Raw genomic sequence first — 18,003 nt, forward strand, 5'->3', positions numbered from 1 at the left:
AGAGGCTTATAACTTTCAAAGAGTCCAGATGGTGCATTTATGTGGTGCCTGGCACAGGAACTAGAAGCTTCAAGGTGCTCTTGTCAGACACAAAATTACAGTGTCCCAGTGATGGCTTTGGTTGGGGATATAGGGTGGGGGGAGGAGCAGAAGATATGAGAAGAGAAGTTAATAGAAAATGTCTTGTTTAGTCCTCAAACCACAATTTACAATATTTTTTTTCTGGCCTAGGCCTGACTAATATGAGTTCCTTTGCAGTTTATGTTCAATCTCAACACAAAAAATGATACTAGTAGGTCCTTCAACAGTAAAGAAAAGGGAATTTACTTTGTCACTGCTGGAGAATAATCAAAAGGCATTGAGAACACCTCATGGAGATTCAGCTAATAGAAGCTTCCTTGTTTGAATTGTTCATCATAATGCTTGGAAATATGAGGATATGAACTTATCTGTTTTGTACAATGGTGAATAAAAAGTAAGGGTAAAACCCTGAGGTTATAATTTTCTAAGACAATTAAATACAGAGGATGGTTCAATAATTTCTTAAAGAGAAGCAAGCTTAATTTTCAAGGGGGCAGGAGTTAGGATATTGCTTGTGCTACATCTTTCCCAAAGGGCCATTCATCTTCCCCAACTACCAAACAAGGACCACCCATAGAGCAGTCAAGCCATCTGAGCTAAAGAAGCAATGCACCTTGGAGGAGAGAATCTAAGTAATATGAACCAGGAAAATAAAACCACTATTACCATTTGACCACCTTCTTCCCTCAGATCTCAATGGAGACAGCTCAGGACACTGAAGCCAAAAGATTTGGGAATACCAAGGCTTCAAGCTTGGAGTCAATAACCTGAGAAGCAACCACCTCAGAAATGCAGCCTGGTAACTGCTCCAACAACATTTGGAGCTCCACACCTGGAATCAGGAAGACCTGAGTTCAAATCAGCCTCAGACCAGCCCTCAGACAGTTACTAGCAATGTGACCCTGGACAAGTCATTCAGCCTCTGTTTGCTTCAGTTTTTTCATCTCTAACATGGGGATAATAATAGCACCTATATTCCAGAATGTTTTTGAGAACTAAATGAGACAATTGTAAAGCACTTAACACAGTGCCAGGCACATAGTAAGCTCTTTATGAATGTTAACTAGTATTAAGCTGTATATGAAAGTTAACTAGCATTAGGAACTACTATCTTTTGAAGATCTATCTAAAAAATAAAATTTGTGTCACCAAAACCATTATTATTATCAAATGGTTCAGTATCAGAAACTGATTTGATTTTTGTCAGAGGCAATGACATTAAAGAAGAGGCATTAATATCGTTTAGTACTGTAGCCTAAGGACTTTCCCATTTTACTTGAAGCTTAAACCTTTCTTATATGTTATATCCCCTCATTAGAATGTGAACTCCATGAGAGCAGAAGCTGCCTTACTTTTTTACTTGTGTCCTCAGTGTCCTTACATAGTAAGTGCTTAATAAATATATTAGTCATTCATTTATTCAATTCTGAATGACACAGAGAGAGAGAGAGAGAGAGAGAGAGAGAGAGAGAGAGAGATTGATTGATTGATTGATTGATTGATTGATTGATTGAATGAATGATTCTAATTTCACCTAAGGGGAATTTGCCTGGAGTCTCTAATGTGGTAAGCTGGTGATAGGTAAATGATGAAGATGTTGGCTCCTCTATAAGCTTTTTGTAATACTCATTAAATCTATTCACGGATCTTTGCTTGAAGAGGTCCTACAATCATCTGACTTTTCCCTTTTACCTGGAAGCCAGAAGACCTTTCCTCTCTCAAAATATCACATAACTGACAAAGTGAGTCCAATAAACACATTGAAACCAGGCCACTGGTAGTCTTGCTGAATTGCATCCAAATGAACAGTTGGACATTTTATAGTGACCAGATATAAAGAAATGGGATTTGGCAGCTCCATCAAAATATAGTTAATTTGACCAAATGACTGACAATGTTCAGGATTTATTGTAACAGAAACAACAAAGTAAAAAGAAAACACCTTTTAAACAAAAATATTTCTTTCTCAATTTCTCTCCTTCCCTCCCTTCCTTCCTTCCTTCCTTCCTTCCTTCCCCCCTCCTTACCTCCCTCCATACCTCCCTTTGTCCCTACCTCCCTTCCTCCCTCTATCCCTCCTTCCATCCATCCCTCCTTTCCTTCTGTCTTACCTTCCTTCATCCCTTCCTGTTTTCCTTCCTTTCTCTCTCCTCTCATTTCCTTCTTTTCTATATCACAAAGGTTTAAATGTGGGAAATGGGGATTTTTAATTCTTAAATTTTAAAATCATTAATATTTTGTATTTGCTTTTCATTTCAAAACTGTTGGTTCATATCTTTTGACCATTTTCCACTGGGAAATGGTTCTTTATAACACAAACACACACATACATGTTTCTATATAACTATGTCTATCATCTATCTATGTATCTGAAATCTGACTTGTATCAGAAATATCTGATACAGATATTTTTCCAAAAATGACCATTTTTCTTCCATATCATAATTAAATTAATTTTGTTTATATAAAAGTTATTCATTTTAATTTATCCAAAAGTATCAATTTATCACTTATTATAACCTTTATCCTTTAGTGGGGAAACATTATTCTTGTGATTGTTTTTTAAAAATTCTTCCATTCTGGGACAGCCAGGTGGCACAGTGGATAAAGCTCCAGCCCTAGATTCAGGAGGACCTGAGTTCAATTCTGGCCTCAGGCACTTGACACTGTGTGAACTTGGGCAAGTCCTTAACCTTCATTGCCCTGCCCCCACAAAAAAATTCTTCCATTTTTCTCCATTTTTTCAATGTTGGAATTTCCCCCCCCCACCTTATACAGCCATTTGCAATGTATTTTGGAATATAATGTAAAACATTGGCTTTTATTATTTTTAGCAAGTTGCTTCAAATTTTCCCAGAAGCTATTAATGTGAAATAGCAAATCCTTTCTCATGTAGTTTATGTTCTTTGGTTTACCAAATATTACATTTATTTTTGTGTTTTTGCTTATTTAGTTAATTCCATTGCCCATGATGGGAATGGAGTTCCAGATTCAAAATTTAGAAATATAGGGAAAAGACCCAACGAAACAATGTCCCACCACTGTTCTATATATTTTAAAATCCTTTAATATACTTAGGAAATCTTCTAAAAATGAGACATTTAATATTCCTCTGGCTATTTAATAATGTTTAATAAGTTGAGAACTCAAGAGAAAAGCAATATGACCAAGGTGTCTTCATATTTTCTACTCCTCATTCCATATAATTTTTCTATGAACTGTTGCTTCCAAATGGCTTTTGTCAAAGGTCAGAGTCAAGACTGTATTTCTGTTTCTCCCTATTCAGGTAGAACTATAATATATCAACTTACAGAGAGTAGATGTTGGCCTTCAGGTGTCAAGGCAAGTTAATATCAAAGAAATTCATCACTTCATAATGGACATACAGGTCATTCTCCAATTCAGCACTTGGCTCCCTTTATTTCTCTCCTCCCAAGTGATCGCCTGATACTAGGGACCTTTAATATTCATGTAGATGCTCTACCATATTCCTTAACCTCCACTTTCCTCAACTTCCTCCAGACCCAGGACATATGTCTTCATTCTACCACTAGATTTTGCCATTACCCACAAATGTTCCTTTTTCCTAATTAGAAACTCTGACATTCCCCTATGGGAACATAAATTACTCTCTTTCCCCTATGCTTCTATTACTATCAATATAACATTATAACTATACTAGAGTAGTAGTTCACTGCTGCATCTTGAGAACCATGATAATAAGAAACAGGCATCTATCTGCTTTCTAGGACATTTTAGTCATTTTTCAAAACCAACCTCATATGCCACATCTTCATTAAAATCTCTCCTTATTAGCCCTGGAAAATTTGATGAATTCTTCCTCTTTGAAATCCTCCTCTTACTGTTTTGTCTATTTTCTTTTGGTACTTAAGACAACAATAAGCCTAATAACTGAAATAAGTCTTGTAGGATTTTCAACCAGAAAAAGGAAAAGTGAATTTTACTGATAGTGGAACTTTCCTCTCTTGACTGTTGCTATATTCACACCTTGTTTTATGTCTTCTATCAATTCAAGCTACTTTAGAGTTAATTGTAAAAAATAATTATTAATAATGGATTTCTTGAGGGAACCCAGGGACACAGTTTTAGTTGGATTTCTCCCCTCCCCTCCCCCACTTCAGATTGGAGTGTTCAATTCTTAGGAGGAAGTTTTGGTCCTGTTCAGGGCAAACAATAGAAGTAAAGTGTATATTCTTTTGTCTAGCTAAGTAAGCTGATGGTATTAAGATATTCCTAGATAATGGACTTTGCCTTGAGCAGCTAGAGGAGATACTTTTTGGAAACAGCCCCCTGATATGTGGACCATCCTGGAATCATATCACCCAGTGGAATTGAATGATACTAATCAATTAGCTTTGATCAGTGTGTAGTGACACACCTCCATCAAAAGAGGATACAAGACAAGAACAGTTGAGGCTCCTAGTGGTCACCATCTTAGAATGCACACTTGGCTCATAAAAGACTGTTGGTTGGTGAGTATTCTCCTTTTAGGACAGGATAGTCTGTTAGGCCATGTGACTCTCTTAGAGATAATATGACACTGGGAGTTAAGTAGCAATAATATTTTAGAAAACCCTATATAGACCCCCCAATAATTTAGCCAACACAATTTCATGACCACAAAACATAACACTGAATTGTGATAAGCATGTTCCCATTATTGCGTTGCCTCCATTGTATCTGGCACATAATTGACACTTGGCTTAACTGGCTTATCAACTAATTGGGTGATAGATTGTGGGCCAAGAGCTTCCCCCCAAACCCTGTAGCTCTGAGTGTGGGTCAGACTTTTATCTCTCCCAAGGTGATTGTATATATGAGTTGTCTGTACTTATTGCCTATTCCCTTGTTCACAGACTAGATTTCTTGCTCCAAGGTTAAGTTATCTCATTACCCTCTAAAAGTCACCTTCCTATTTTTCTATATATGTCTGCCTGGAATCTTTCATCATTAGATGGAAGTTAGCAATGCATCATAAAGTTTAGAGTAGCCTTAGCACACATTTAATCTACATGGCACGTGAAAAAGATTTCCCTCTACTTCATAGCCAACAGGTCATCCAGATTTGGTTGAAAAAATTCAGTAATGGAGAACTAATTTCTTCTGACCACAAAACATTCTACTGTGTGATAATTTTGATTGTTAGTTTTGGCTTCACCTGAAGCCTGAATTGCCTCTCTGTAATTTTCGGCCACTAGTTCTATTTCTGTATGTTGAAGCAGAAATATACTGGCCCTTCAACTACTTGAAGATAGCTAAATCTGCAGCTTGCTAATTATATGTTCCTTGACAAATCTTTCCTATGACCCATGACCACCTCTTCTCCCATCCATTCTTTTCACTTTAGGTGAATATATTTCTAGATATGGTTCAGATATATATGATCTTTTTCAAATAATCATTTGCCTATACATCTTGCCTTCTTTAGTTTTGTTTTACAGGACAGGAAATAATGTCTTTTTTTTCCCGTATACCAATATCACCTGCCTCAGAGTAAATGCCAAAAAAATCTTCGCTAAATGAGTGAACAAATGAATAAGCATGTTCCTATTGCCTTAAGGATCTTTCTCTGTTTTGTTTTTGTTTCTGTTTTTTTTTTTTAACATCTTGCTAGAAGTTCACATGTCAGTTGATTCAAGTCATAGGTGGCCTTCTTACAAGCCCTCCTCTTACTTTTTTCTTACTCTTTTTGGGGGTCAGAAAGACCTTTGAGAAACATGTACAAAAGTGTATGGAATTGTTATGATGCATAAGAGGAATTTCTCCCACTTGATAATTATCTATTTAAGAATGGTAGAGGCAACTTTTTACTTACTCTGCAAACTTATAGAGGGCATGTTGATATGTTCTCTGGAAGAAGGCAAATATAAAGCCATAAAATAAAATTTATACAATAGAAAATTAAGGGTATGTGGAAATTTGTTTTGATTTGGGGACCCTGCCTTTAGGCTGAGATCAGAAAGCCTTAGGCCCTCAGGGTCAGCTGAGCCAGAAAGCCCCGTGGGCTGTGCAAGATGCCTGGTCAGACAGCTAGGGGGAATAAGCCCCCAGCTCCATCTGACCTGAGCAGAGGTATCTGAGAGATGCTGGGCTCTGGCTGAGGCACGTAAAGCTGGAGCACCGCCCCCCCCCCGCCAGCCGCAGCCCTGGCTAGTGGATTAGCTTGGTCTGTGGGGGCGCAGGAAGTCCTGAGATTTGAGTGGAGAGAAGAAAAGCTATATATAGACCTGGGATTTAGATTAGAAGTGATCTGTCAGGGAGATGAGATGAACAGTAACGCAGGACTAGGAACAAGGAGGAAAGGCCAGCAGACAAGATTAAGAGAGAGCAGACAAGGACGGAGGGGTTTCAGACAGACGAGATGAGGCAGAGAAGAGGTCAAGCGGCAGCTGATGAGATTAGAAAGGTTGGAGCTGGCAGACTAGAGATGGGGCTACAAGGACGCAGGAGAAGACGAGAAGGACTAGGATCAGCCACCCCCATGCCCTACTTTCTTTTGTCACAAACTTACAAAAGTTCAGGGAATTAGCATCAACCCCTGCACCTCACAAATAAGTTTGGAATTTTATTCTTCAGCCTCACATTACATCTTCATATCCCTTCAAAACAAAACCTACAAAACCCAAAAACAAGCAAACAAAAAATAACTGGCTTGGGCAGAGACCTATCAGGTATCCTGGCTTATTAGTGTCCCAGTATATTTGCTCCAGTATATTCCTTTCTTTCCCTGCAGACTGATGAAGCAGACAGACAGAAGGTCAGTGACAGAGAAACACAGGGGTTGCAGTGGCAGTAAGGAGAGGAAAGTTAGAAGCAGGGGGATTTACAAAGTGAAAGGGGCTCAGAGTTAAAATAAAGTACCTGAGTGCCTTGAGGCAAGGCGTGGCTAAGGCCCTTATTGTATTTAAAAGGTTACAGGCCTTATTACAAACAAAGGAAAGCGTAACATGCCCTGAGGCAGGAGGCAGCTAAGGCCCTTATTGTATTAAAAAAGTTCAAAGCAGGTAGGAAAGAGACCCAGTGGAAAGAGACTGTAGGAAAGCAGTCAGGTTGTACATTTTATTTCTCTGTATTCTTAATTTTAAATACTATCTCATAAATAAACTCTGCTTTGATTATTTAGTTAAGAGGCTTCTTAATATTTTGCTTATCAATTTGGGAGTGGAGCAGTGTGGTGGAACTTTATAAATGGCCCACATTAAATTAACGAAGTCAGATAGCCAGATAGACAATAGTCCCCAGATTAGTCCTCCACTCAGAAAGATCAGTCTTCCATAGATCAGTCCCCCCAAAATTAGACCTAGTCATTAAAAATATTTTATATTTGAATGGCGACCCAGATGGCAAATATGGTCCAATTACAATTTCTCTAAACCTATAATTTTTCATAAGTCCAATTATATACTATTTTCCCAGGTTAGTTATAGTTAATAATTAATTTTTTGTACAGGTAGCAGTATGTTGGACATTAATATTTGACAATTTTACTTACCATAAACTTGTTAATGAAGTAAAGTTTTAGGTCTTATCAGAAAAAGAGACTTTTGTAAAACATTTTTATGGACTTCTTCATGAAAATAAACCCCTGTAGTCTACTTTGAATTTGCATTCCTTTTGTGAAATTCCTTTAAAAAGAATTAAAGAAATGTCAAGAGTTTTGTTTAATAGATTGATTTTATACCTATTTTTATCTTCACTAAAAAGAATCCAACAGACATGTTGAACAGATAAATGTTATTTGTAGTTCAGATTAATTTTTATTAATTCATGGCAACTGTAAAAATTGTGAATTTTGCCATGACCAGTCCATGAAATCAATGCTCTGTCTCCTTGATAAAGTGGCATGTTAATAAAAATGCAGTAAGGAAAAGATGAGTTTTGAAGAGACAAATGTTCCACTTAGAAATAAATCTACAAACAAATCTCTTTTTCCATGAAATATTTAAGAACTTGAAAAAAGTTTGATTGGGCATAGAAGTCAGCTTGCATGAATATGACTCTGAAGACAGAGCATGGAATTAGAGTTCAGGAAAATTGTTTTATTTGACTAAAACACAATAAGTTTTGTTTAGGATTGGTCAGATGATTTTTATTGTCACTGCTGCTGAATTTCTTTTGAGCATCATTGTTAAGGGGCAGCTAGATGGTGCAGTGGATAGAGCACCAGCGCTGGAGTCAGGAGTACCTGAGTTCAAATCCAGCCTCAGACACTTAACACTTACTAGCTGTGTGACCCTGGCCTAGTCACTTAACCCCAATTGCCTCACTAAAAAAAAAAAAAAAAAAAAAAAAAAAAAAAAAAAAAAGAGTAGTATATACTGCTTAGCAGTTTATCTGGCATCAGTTGGAAAGAGCACTAGATCTGGGAACAAAAAAACCTGAATTTAAGTCTAGCATTTGACACTAGTTATGTGACCCTGGACAAATCACTTAATTTGCTTACCTCAGATTCCTTACTTGTAAAATGGGGACAATAACAGTACCTTCCCCCTAGGCTTGTTGTGAGAATAGAATAAGATATTTTTTGTAAAACAAATGCTTTGCACAGTACCTGACATTGTAGGTGCTGTATAAATGCTTCTTTCTTCCACTATTAAATGGTTTTAATTCCATATGGGCAAGATAGTTAAAGTAAAGATATATATTCAAGACTTTCCTAATACAGTGAAGGAAAAAAAATGGCAAATGTATCATACTATAGATAGATAATAGATAGATATCACTGATATATAGATATCTATATCTATATATTTTAGATAGTTCTTAGGCACAATGGATAAAGCATAGGATCTAGATTTAGGAAAATTTAGTTCAAATTTGGCCTCAGACACTTAGTCATGTGACTCTAGGGAAGTCACTTAATTGGTATCTGACTCAGTTTCCTTAATTGTAAGATGGAAATAGTATAAGCATCTACCTGCCATTATCATGTTGAGGAACAAATGAGATAATATTGAAAAACTTCTTAGCATAATACCTGAGACACTATAAATGCTTAGAAAGTGCTTGTTTCCTTCCTCTAGCTGATAGTTGAAACATTTGGGTTGATTCAATTTTTCCTTTTTTTTTTTTTTTTTGAGAGAGACAGAGAGACAGGGAGACAGAGAGAGGTCCAGATATTTGATTTTATATGAGTAGGGAACTCCTAGGAGTGATGCTCCATTCACCAATACAAATCAACAACTCATTTGTAACATAATCTTAGAGAGTTGAGTGGGCACTGAGAAAATAACTAATTTGATTAGGATAACACAGTTAATTATGAGTCAAGACTTCAATCCATATCTCCTGTTCTACAAGACTGGCTTGTACTGTCAAAGTATTGATTAGGCTATTATGAATTTGTTCTTATTAATCTGAAAAATATAATAGTATTTACTTAGGCTTATCCTTAATTACTTAGTTCCTGAGCAGTTCAAACTAAATAACCACGGTTGCTGTGCATGTTGATATTGAACACTAACCTTACTGCTGGTACCCTTTATTCTTGTTAATCTATATTTTTAATGAATATATATATATATATATATATGCTAAATCAACAATTGCTTACATTTTCCACAGTTTTGTGTAGATTTGACTTAAGCTAATTAAAGTTTTAAAATTCATTTTTATGATTGTAATTCCACATGGTACAAGAACTTTTGAACACCAATATTTTACTTGTTTTGAAATATTTTCCCGACATATTTTTCCTACGCTTTTTAAGATAAGTTAAGTTAATGATGGCATGTTTCCAAAAAAAAAAAAAAGAATTAATTCTGGTTTAAATTGCATGCTGTGTAAAGTCCTTGTGGAGAAAAGATTTTTTTTTAAATGCTTAATGTATAACTTACATTCTAAAAACTTCTGAGATATAACTTTGAATTGACTAGATATAATATCTTAAATGTAGATTGCCCCTTTAATGACTTCAGAAAACCATTCATTTGCTTTTTACTCATTACTGGGTGTAGCCCTAAGCTAATTTAGCCAAGTGTTCAGACATCCTCTACAGAAATGTGTAAATGAAATTTACCATGATTTGATAATTTCTTATTAAAATAAAGCATTTTAAAACTATAAAATATAATCAAATTATTCCATATGTCATCTCAATTTAAGCAAAAGTAGCCTGTTCATTCTTTATTTTTTTTGTGGGGCAATGGGGGTTAAGTGACTTGCCCAGGGTCACACAGCTAGTAAGTGTCAAGTGTCTGAGGCCAGATTTGAACTCAGGTCCTCCTGAATCCAGGGCTGGTGCTTTATCCACCGCACTACCTAGCTGCCCCCTAAATTTAAGCAATATTTAAAGGAACATTTAAATAAACTTAAACATAAGCCCAATGAGGTACTTCTATGTGCTAATTCATTATTCATTTTTAAGAAAAAAAACACAATATCTCTGGACAATTATCAACCTCATTACAATCTTATACTTTTCTTTCCCCATAGAAATTTCTGGTAGGAAAATCAATCTGGAGGTACAGGATTTCCATAACATGAATGCCTATCATTCATTGATATGTTGGGTTATATGTGTGTGTGTGTGTATATATATATATATATATATATATATATATATATATATATATGAATGCTTTAAATATTTGTTAAAATAGAGAATCTAACAAAATCTAGATAACATTCTGAGCATTCTGAATATTTAGAATAGTGATTTCCCAAACATGATAATGAAGTATTGTGGAGGAGACTAGGGTCTCCATCAAGAAAGTAGCAGCTGCATCTGAATTCATCACACTAATTCTTTCCTCAGATGTTTAATTCCTTGCAAATTCAACCATTCTGTAATGTAAGCCACTAATTACTATGTCAGTATACAAGATATGTATTATGATCCATCATCTATACAGCTAATTTATTGAAGTAGATACAAAACTCAATTTGCAAGGGTTGTTCTTTTCAAATGGTCCACTAAAAAAAAAAAAAGAAAGAAATGCTACAAGATGGCAGAAATTTAAATTAAGATACTGATTTCATATTCATTTATATTTTAAAAATCAAATTCTTTCTACAAACTAGGGTGAGTTGTTTAGCATACGGTTATATTCACTTTACAAAAATTTAAAATATACTGAAAATCCTGCACTTTTCTTCATTTCCTCCAATTATATCTATTTCCTTTTCACTCAAGTTTTGTCTTGGGCACTACAAAAATGTTTGCTGTTCTTGAGTGAATATGATAATTGAACAATCAAAAATATTTTAAAGTTTCAGCATAGACAGATTTCTAAAATCTGTTTGTAATTTTCTTTTAATTGCATGTTCAATGGGGTTATTCATGAAGAACAAAATTTTAAAAATCAGTTCTAAGAAAAACACATTGTTTTCATGATTCAAAATTATATTCATTGATACAAAACAAAACATATCAAAGCTGACTACAATTATTATTAAAATCCATGGTATTATATCAAAAGTATTTTAATTTTGGAAATTAACATCTGTTTTTCCAACAACAGAGGAAAATAAAAACAACTTAAATGCTTGAGAATCATCTTGCTTCATTTCTTCAATATAGTATGTAGGAATTAATTTTTACTTTGATCCCATAATAGTCTTGGAAATGACAATGTCTCTTTAAAAGCAACAGCAACAATGAACATTCATCATATGCCATCTGTACATAGTGTACACACATTTTGTTGCTCCAATGAGCTCATTACATTCTAAAAGACTGGGAAAAAAATTGTTGAGCACAGCAAAACTCTTATAGTATTCCCAATTTGTGTTTTCTAAAATGTGTACCCTATATAGAAGCGCACACACACACACACACACACACACACACACACACACACACACACACACACACACATATATATAATAAAGGACCAGCTTTAATTCAGGAAGACCTGTGATAAAGTTCAATTTCCAACACTCATTAGCTTTATGACTATGGACAAAAAATATTTAACCCTTCAATTACCAAGGCAATTCATTAAAACTATGAATTACAGGGCGCAGCTAGATGGCTCAGTGGATAGAGCACTGTCCCTGGCATCAGGAGGACCTGAGTTCAAATCCGGGCTCAGACATTTAGCACTTACTAGCTATGTGACCCTGGGCAAGTCACTTAACCCCAATTGCCTCTCCAAAAAAACCAAACAAATGAAAAAACTATGAATTATAAATGAGTTGTTGTTCTATATCAGTGAAGGAACTTTCCAATTTGGGAGTTTCCTATATTTATGATAGCAGAATATCATACTCATTTTTCCACCCCTACTTCCCAAAAAATCCATTTGTTAGAATGAGGAAAGTACAGGAATTGCTATACTGTTAATAGTTTACATGGCTTCCTCTTCAGCACATCAGATGAATAGCAATGAGAAGAGGTTATCATATCATATTTTGGAAGCATAACTGAAACATTGGAATACTTGAATGACTCAAGGGGCTCTATTCATGAGTAGTCATAGAGAAACAATAAAGAAAGCCCTGAGGTTGTTAGTTCTTACTCATGAGGATGCATGCATTCTAAAAGTTGACCTGATATTTCAGTTCTTCCCTGCCTCCATTCAGACAAAAATATGAGTCATGTAATGTCAATTTACCTTATTGCCTTATTTTTTTATGGGAAAATTGGGGTTAAGTGACTTCCCTAGGGTCACATAGCTAGTAAGTGTCAAGTGTCTGAGGCCAGATTTTAACTCAGGTCCTCCTGAATCCAGGGCCAGTGCTTTATCCACTGCACCACCTGGCTGCCCCTTATTGCCTTATTTAAAAAAAAAAAATCAGTTACCTGGGAATTGTGAATTACAAACTGAGAAGATGTGTCATGAGCTGAAACAATAGTATACTATTTAGAAACCAAAATTTATTATGTTAAATGTAAATATTTTTTAAGAACATATGAAAAGTGAGAGACAAGGGGGCAGCCAAGTGACACAGTGGATAAAGCACTGGCCTTGAATTCAGGAGGACCTGAGTTCAAATCCAGCCTCAGACACTTGACACTTAACTAGCTGTGTGACCCTGGGCAAGTCACTTAACCCTAATTGCCCTGCAAAAAATAAAAATTAAAAAGTGAGAGACAAGAATAAAGCATAATCACTACAGATAGACTAATTCAACATAATTTGAAGGAATCCAAAAGATAGGAAATCTTGTCAGAGAACTATTAGAATTTATATCTTTTTTACTGCTTCAATAGTACATTCAATGTTTAAAAAAACGGTTCAGTAATGGTCTTTAGAGATACATAGCATGAGCATGTGTACTCCTTGTCTTTATTACGGACTGTTTTCTTTGGAAATTCATTCCTTATAACCAAAAGTGAACTAAAAGGGACATAGAAATTCTTAGCTGGAAGTGATAATGATATTTAAAAGGAAAACTATCATTTATTTTAAGAAAATTTCAACACATAAACCAGTTAGTCATGAAGTCATTAAGATAGTTTCCATTCACAAGATTTGCTTCTAATGAGTGAAGTTGTCGCTTACCCTTGTTGTTAAGCTTGATCAAATGTTATTCACATATAAAGCTGTCATACTTTATGGATATTCTGAGATAAAGATTTTTGAAAATATGTTTAAGCTAATCTAAGTTGTCTCCTCCTCATAAATGGAAGCAACCCATATAGTCTACATAGGATTCCTTGGCAAGTCATTTGAAAGGGAACTAAATTGAGTTTTTCCTTACTAAGTTAATTAACTTCTTAGATTAACATAATGTAGTACCTATTAGAACTATGTTTCATCAATGTGGGAACTCCCTCATTCAAGGTGGATACAAACATACATGTGACTTATTAGTGTTAGAAATTTACCTAAGACTCAGATGTTATGTGACTTGTGCACTGTTATAGCTATTAATGTCAGAGGTTGGATCTGAAGCTGAATCTTCTTGGCTCCAAATCTTGAACTCTCCGTGTAAGTCCATGTGATCTCTTCAAAATACTGAGTGATAAATAAAATGTGTTCATATCAAAAAGACAATTGCTGTGGGCTAGACCTGACAGGCTAGTCTGGTGGTTCAAATTTAGCATTAAAATTAAATTAGACACTCCTAGATGGCCTAACAATTAATAAAAAGAGTCTTATTTAACAATAGTAAGGAATGGATATTCATTAAGGATACACTGTTGATTCAGTTGGATTTAGCTTCCATTTACTTTTGCTCTGAAAATGTGAGTCAGGTACCATGAGAATAAGACTGTGTTTTGCCTTTCTTTGTATTCCCAGTACTTAGCACAATGCCTAAATACATGTTGACTGCCTGTCTAACCTTTTAAGAAAAAGTCAGCATAGGTTGATTGACAGTAGATGGAAGTTGCTTCACAGTCTCAGTAAAATTGACTTTAAGTAAAAACAAAGCCTTACCTCTCTTTGAATGTATAGTAAATAATAATAATGTTAGCAATTATTATTATATTAATATTAGCCTTTAAGTTTTATAAAGTGCCTTGATGTCAATACATTATGAATCAGCATATTATTTCCTCTATATTACATATGACATAATTTAGGCAAGAGAGGCAGTGATTTGATTGTCCATTGCCATGCACTGAATGAAGTTTCAGAGCCAGTAAACAAACCCGAGTCTAGAACATGTACTCTTTCTGCTATAACATAGTACTTTTCACAATAAGATCATAGATTTAAAACTATAAATCAAAGTCACCTGGTGGTGAAAATACATTGTCTTTTATGGAAAAGAAATCTTATTTTCGAGCCTCAAATTTAGCATTTACTTACTGTGACATTGGGTATGGTATTCAACTTCCCAGTATTGGTATCATGATATCCTTATGTAAACAGTTTATGTAGCTCCTATGAATCTGACATTTCTTTTACGTAAATATAACTGGAACCAAATGTGCCTAGAGGAGCCATTCCATTGATCATATGATCTGAGTTCCCTGGAAAATTGCAAGAATTCCAATAATATAGTGGCTCATTGTTTGGATCTTTGGAGGACGAGAAACTTGACAGCTGCTTCTGATGAGGTTCTAGTCAAGTGCTGAAAGCATTTGTCATTTTAAAATAATGTGTCAATCAGTTATTCCTCTGCTATAGCTAATTTTGGACAACATTTCTACAGATGGAATGAAATGATTGCACAGAGGGAAGATAAAAGATGGTTTTGTTTGTTTATTTGTTTGTTTGTTTTCTATCTGGTTTCATGATGACTTTGTTAATTCTACCTACATAGGGATTGGACCCAACTAGGTAGGCTTTCTTGAGGTTCCCTAACTTTCTTTGCTTCTTTTACATGATCTTATGCAAATGGATATCTCTAGCTGAATCTGTCTAGGCTTGGAAACAAACTTGTGAGTTGGAGTGACCTGAATGTCTACAAGAGCAACAGCAATAGCTGTGGCATTGGTGGCATTATTCCTCTAAATATCAGAGTAGGAGGAGAGAAAGTATGACATTGATGATTATTGGAATGACAAAAAATAGATTCTAAATATATAGGCTTAGTCCTTGAGGCAATCCTATGATCATGATGCTTTGTCTTTGTGAGACAAATGGGTGAACTGTTTCTCTTCATGAGACTGGAGAACCTCTAAAAGGTTTCTGGTTTTTTTTTCAACTTTCTCCTCACCATGACTATTCTTTATCAGATATGCCTCTTATATGAGGTATTTTCTTATTATTACTTAAATTGTTGCTTTTTCCTCATTTTGGTTTCTCTTCACATATTATCTATTGACAACTATAAGGTAGTATAGTACATATTTATTTTTTGGTTGTCTATGGAAGTGATGGTTGATAGATTATTGAATGATGATAGTGGTTAGCTAAATTTTGCATACATTATAAAATACTGTACAAATTCTAGTATTTTAGCAATAGCTTTGGAATTTCCATAACTTCATGACTAAATAGTTTTATTATGAAAAGTTAATAATTCTATAACCTTTCAAGCAGGCAAAACTAAAATGGAACTTTGAGCTTTTATTTTGACTCCATGCTAATATGCAAATTTTTATAACAGTGTATGAGTTGTTAAATCACCAGTCATGAATAGAGAGAGAGTGGGGAAAGGAAAACAAGCTGCAGAGGTCTTAGTCAAGATCCCAACCCTCCCTCTCAACTCTGAAGAAAGGACGAAAATGTAGAGGACATGACCAGAGGAAAGGTAATGCCTAAAGCTATGCCACATGCGCAGACCACAGGTGTGGTATATGAAGACCACATTCCAGAAAGGAGGAGGGAATAGAATTAAGTATTAAATTAAAATTATTCTTCAATTATTAAAGTTGCATGGCTATCCAGCTTTACTTAGACAGCTACATTTACTGGTTATATAGGGCATGCTTAGTGCAGTGTTTAGCAATACATAGTCTCAGTTTCATCTATGATATTTAATGATTAATTTATAATTACACTAATGAAGCCATGCTTTGTGTGGAATGGAGGATCCTAATTATCATTTATTTATTTATTTGTTTGTTTATTTTGCTGTCAGTGATACACATACTTAATCTTCACTTAGTATCTTCAGTATCAACTTGTAAGATTATTTTTTTTCAGTTTACACTAATGTATAAGCACCTGTACTTTAGTAGAAAAAATTTATTACTGAATATTTGCAATTCTTACAGCATAGCAATTTCAAACAATTTCAGTATTCTAACTACAACATGGCTGTATTCAATTGCCACTGTCAACATTAATTTATAATATTTTCCAGAGTTGTCACACCAAAGCAAATGAGTCTGGCATAGTGATTTATTGAAGATAGGATGGCTTGATTTTGGAAAATTTTGTTTATATGAACTGGGGTCATCTTGAAGCTTGCTTTTAGACATTTTGACTTCACAATCAATCTCCACAAATAAGCTCCTGTTGGATTACATTATTTCAGCAAGGAATATGTTGCCCTTGTACCATATGCCAATGTGTTTGCATTTAAGGGTTCATATATATAACATATGCTGGTTACAGATGGGTGTATGTGGCAGTACCAATTCAGTTTTTCTCAGCAGGGACTGTCCAATGAAATAAAGGCAGAATCATTTTAATGGCCAAGACAAACCTACAAATCTAGGTGGAGGGCCTGGTATTAAGAGAGGTAGTACATTAAAGGAGATCCAGACAATAGGTATTTAAACCAATTTTGGAGCTTTGTGTAAGAGCACTAGATTTAGCTGATATAAAACCTAAGTTTCATTCCTATCTCAAACACTCACTAGTTAGGTGAGTCTGGGTAAGTCACTTAAACTCTCTACTTTTTTTTCAATCTTAAAATATAGGGAGTATACTCTATGGACCCTAAATATCTCTATCTCTGATTTTATGATCTACAGTTGAGACTTTTTGTTTTTCAGGGTTTTTTTTTGTTGTTGTTGTTGTGTCTGACACTTCATTCCATTCATAGTTTTCTTGGCAAAGATACTGTAGTGGTTTGCCTTTCCCTTCTCCAGCTCATTTTATAGATGAGGAAACTAAGGCAAAAAGGGTTTAGTGACTTGCCAAAAACCACACAGCTAATTCTGAGGCCAGATTTAAATTCACAGAGAGGAGTGTCCCTGATTCCATGCCAGGAAGTCTATCCAGTGAGCCACCTAACTGCCCCAAGTTGTGAATTTAAGATATGAGAAAAAAATATGTCCGAGAGATATCAGGATAACTAACAATAGTAATTCCCAAATACTAGTATATGTGAACAGAACACTGTGTTCTGTTAAGGCTAAAATTCTAGCTAAACTGTCTAAAATATCTAATGAGTGGTCGCCAATAAATTATAAGCTTTAGCAAGAGTTAGACTTTTAAGCATTTATTAAGGAGAATAAGAATTTGGTAAAGAGAGAGAAAAAGGCCTAGATTCCTATCTATTAAAGGGAGAGCACATTTCTAGCTCCCTTCTCCGCCAGAGTCCAGAGGAAAGAGAGTGAGACCGAGCGCCAGTCTCTTCCTTCCTCCTCCCACTAGTCCGCGTCACTTC

The sequence above is a fragment of the Dromiciops gliroides genome, chromosome 1 (assembly GCF_019393635.1).
Source record: "Dromiciops gliroides isolate mDroGli1 chromosome 1, mDroGli1.pri, whole genome shotgun sequence".
Lineage (NCBI taxonomy): Eukaryota > Metazoa > Chordata > Mammalia > Microbiotheria > Microbiotheriidae > Dromiciops > Dromiciops gliroides.